The following is a 4,752-nucleotide window of genomic DNA, read 5'->3' as shown; positions in this document are numbered from 1 at the left end:
GCGTTTAATACCTTGACAACGTATTGGTTTTGATACTGCTTAACCAATGGTTAAAGCTAACCATGCTTTGAGCAACTCAGCCCAGCCTGGTCCATCTGTCATATTTTTCCACCTACAGTGGTATTAAGAACTCTCTTCCTTATCCTAAACATATGCTACAAGCTCACTATATTAGTATGAGTCTTGCAACAGTCATATGGGAATGTTCATTAAACCAATTTTCTACTTCGCTGTTCGTTAGTTTGTTTGTACACCGGGAGCCACAACAAATATTTTTGGGCGTTAATACAGAATACAGAGCCAATTTAGTAAAAGCCACGGCAAATGTTCCAATCGCGTTGCTTCACATATACTTGGTCTGTCAGTATATTAAGCTATTTTCAATATCAGAAGGCTGGGAGGGGTTTACTGAATCTTAAAACCCTTCACTGGAATACTATTTAAGTGATAAGCAATAAATTTCCAACAGCAATACCTCTATTTAGTAGTTTTATATTAGATGGTGAGTCGGTTTCAAGTATTTCCTTGAAATTGTCCGTACAAATATTACCCTATAGTTCTGAATTATACTTGAAATGATTATAATGGTTTAGTGTGGGGACAAGAGGCTAATCCAGTTGGCTATAAGAGTGGGTACATCAGAGAGAGGTATGCATTGAAAAAATCCTCAAAGGACTGAAGTACAAGAAACAGAAAAAGAAAATTGAATGTTTTGCAAAGTTTATAAAGAGAATCAGAAAGAGATTGAAAAATGTGCAACTTCAATTGTTTGTGCAAGTTATGTATCTGATTTACAACTAAAATAAACAGGGTAAAATTGATTTTTTATGAACCATCAAAAGAAGTTATTGTGAATATTGTCCCTTGAGCCCAATCCCCTCAGCAGTTCTTTCTGTGATACTATGCAGCTGATTTAGGGTGGTGATCATTTCACCCTTTAGAGTTTTGAACAGGGTGTCTGTTTGGGCTGTGAATTAATGGTTGATGAAGAGCAGTCTATAGTTACATTTTTGGTACCACCATTTTTTTCCTCAAGTTTTTTCCATGTTTCTAAGTTTAAAAGCTAACTTAATTCTGTATGCTAAATGAAATGAATCAGGATTATAATGTTAGGTCTCTTGGCTTCAGAAGGGTATGGAAACGGAACAATGTGTCCTACTACCCATACTCTCTTTCAGTGCAAGCCCAGGGAGGTGATCTCACATTTTAATACCGCTTGTTGTAGTAGCAAAGTCAGTGAGGGTTTATGGTATCTGAAAGATCATGTCATTGCCTGCCACAACACAAGTTTCTAATTGTTATTGTTGACTGCAAATGATGCTAGGGGAACAGGAGGGCATTTTGCATGCGCATGCGTGAATCTGAACGACAATAGCGTGGACGCATCAAATCTAATGGCGGGAAATCGAAAACTCGCGCGTAAAGTTACAGTCCTTTTAAAAGCCATTTCGTTGGTGCTTTGAATACCGTACTTTCCTACAATCGGACGTTTCCTACGCGGGTTTTCACTTTTAGATTTTTCAGCAGTAGGTTTTCTTGGCCTTTTAAAGACTTTCAAGACTCAACGCCAAAAAGTCATGTTCCTGTGTAAGTCTTATTTTCACTGCAAAGCAATGCATTTCTATGGTTTGATTTCCGAACTCGTGGTTTTATTTATCAGGGAGGAAATGCATCGTAGCAATGTTCAGCTGCTTTAAGACAAAAAGCGAAAAAAATATTACCACGCGAGGTTTATTTATTAGCGCGAAGTCTCATGTTAAACTGATCGCAGAGAAACGCGCTTATATATGCCACAAAACATGAAATCTATGGGGTTTTTACACTTTTTCGAAAGTTTTCGCGGAAAAATTTATAAAAAATATTCTATAGGAAATGAAGAATGGATTGAGTTTGAGACAGCAACAATTACAGGTGATTATGTAGTACATAATCACTTTAGCATTTCATAAGCTCAGTTGCAGACAAAACGAATGCACATACTTCGAAAAAACGAAAAATACTTTTATTTTTCTTTAACTCTAAAAGATACAGAGATTTTCCTAAGCTACTATTTTGAAGCGACTCTTGAGTAACAGCTCATGTGTTCCACAATCGATTTCTTGTTATTAATTTATATTTGATGACAGTAGTGATCCATTCAAAACAGAGAATGGCCATCACTCCATAAATCTGACGATGTTGTTCACCGTCAAAGCCTGTTTAAACGTAAGACAGGAAGTTTGTTAAAGGGTGCATATAATGCTGTTTCCTCAAAAAATAAACACTTCTGTTTAAGGACCCAAATGAGCTGGGATGCGACAACAAACATGACACAAATGGATGGATGAATTTGTCTATTATTAATGTTTCTGTTGAGAGCTTTTTACTGTATCCAGATGAACCCCTTATGTCAGTTGTACATCATGGAAGAATTATCAAACAGAAACTGATGCATTAAACAAGAATGTGGTTCATTACAGAGGAGAAGCTGGTCTCAGTCAACATCCTTCGTGAATGAAATGTCTCACAAATTAGCATATCAACAAATGTAGTATCCACAAAATGGTGTCATTTAGAAATAAATGCGATTTTTTTGCAACAGAAGCCAGGATTTATTCAAAAGGTGTATTGATAACGTTTCATTTCGTGCTATTTTGGGGTTGGGGAGTTAGGCTAGATTTTCTTTAAAACGCCAAAATGTTATATTTATTTGCATAATAAATGTAACAAACAGTGTACCATCAAAATAAGGTGGAAAAAAATCAGAATTCAAACCGATTGGTGTAATTTTTTTTCCTTTGTATAACTAAATGATAGAATATTCTTATTTTCAAACCACAATCTTACTGGCATCATTATATTGATTTAAATTTATAGTTGAAGTGCGTGTATTTTATTTCTTAACGAAGACGTACCGGAGAAGAAAGCTAAAATTGCTGCAGAAGGCGATTTTTCACAGCCTTCATCAAAGCGGAATTTGCGGAATTCATTTGCGGAAGTATTCTTAGTTTCATTAATCATTAACTTAATTTGGGGAGAAAGGCAAGATTTCGAGATAAACAAGCCAGAGAAAGGGTGAAAAACAGTTTCACGGCAGAATGGACACTTAATTAACCGCTGTATTCCTGAAATGATTAAGTTCGATTTTAGAGTTATACTAATGAGAAGAATTAAGTATCTATAGGATAATTGTTTAACGAAAAACTATCATACTGACCTTTTCCTCCTGCTCAAAAAATGTGCGCGAAATGTTAGGTGGTAAGAACATTCAGCCGCCATCTTGTCTTCGATGCACTGTTTTACGAAAGGAAAGACTGTCCTCTCAAGGGCTACAGCGAGGCTACAATAAACTCACTTTCATCGTAGAAATACCTCGATACCTTAAATAACATGTTTGTGGAACGTAGCATCCAATACACGTCATTCAGCTCCAGAAAACAGCCTGAAAATGCTGGTACTGAACGTAAACAATTCACAGAAAATGCCTCTGTGGCACTTCAAAAGCCCATATTGACGCATGCGCATACAAAACGCCCTCCTGTTTGCTAGGGGTACCTTCCGGTAAGTGCCAACGAGGCGAATTCGATAACCTTTTGTGGGATGTTCCTAACGGTCCTTAGTGAATCGGTGGACAATTTTAGGGGTTTTAAATTGATTTGTCCATTATTAATAAAGCCAAAATAAGAATTAATACAGGAGATTGTAAAGGGACTGTAAAAGGGTGGGGTGGTACGCCCTTATATTGCCTATACGGGAATGTGCCGCTGGACAGGGTATGGTTTTTGACCTCTCCGTCCCCTATTGTGTTTTTACTCTTCAGTAATTGCCAATAAATTCATAAATAGCTTTAAACACGACGGCGCTTTTTTCGTTTATCCTAAACGGAGTATATAATTGGCGTTGTTGACCTAAGAGGGTATGTGTTTAGGGATATTTTTGTCCTAAACAGGGTCAGGGTTTCAAACCTCGGCGGTTCACCTATACCTAAATATTGGTTGAGTAACCCCCTGAGGGGTTTGAAACAACAACTTTGGTACATTCTAGGTTAACCTGGTCACAGAAGCTTAAAGCGTCTTTGGTAGCAAATCTTCACTGCAAATTTCATTTTATTTAAACGATAAACGTTAGGTACTCAATCCTTGAAAATTGAACTTGAACAAGTTAATATTAAGCTGTGTCTACTGTCTACACTTCCGCAGTGCTTTGTTTGAAATTATTGAAATCAATGTATTAAGTGCCTATATGGTTGTTTTCTTTCATGGTATGAAAAAACAAATACAACAATTAAATTTGTACAAACGAATTTTTTTAAATTCGTAGCACGTCTCAGTAGTAAATATCAAAGTTTTATAACGTTCTTATAGATAGCAAAAAATGTAGGTAACAAAACTATGAACGCTTTGATTGTATTGGTCTGTTCACGAACTTTAATAACAGTTTCTTTTCCACTTTGTTTCACTAGAGTTCACATGTCATTTTTTTGAAATTCTTTAACTTTGTCCACAAAGTGGTTTATTTGTTTAGTACCACAGTACTTCCTGCGGAAATTACGAGTTTAGTACTTCTTTGACAATGTTCCGTTGGGAACTAAGGAAAACTGAAGGAAGCCCAGTGCCCTGAAACTGTAAAATCTAGGGTGCGCAGCATATTAATTGTATGAAAAATCTGAGATTTTCTAGTCGCCCGAGGGCAAAAGTTAGGTGCCAGGGGTCACCGGGCTCTGCTAGAGCACAGCCCTGTTAAGTTTACCTAATTTCCTTAGCTGTGGGCCGC

The sequence above is a fragment of the Porites lutea genome, chromosome 10, assembly GCF_958299795.1.
Source record: "Porites lutea chromosome 10, jaPorLute2.1, whole genome shotgun sequence".
Lineage (NCBI taxonomy): Eukaryota > Metazoa > Cnidaria > Anthozoa > Scleractinia > Poritidae > Porites > Porites lutea.
This window is presented reverse-complemented; position numbering follows the sequence as displayed.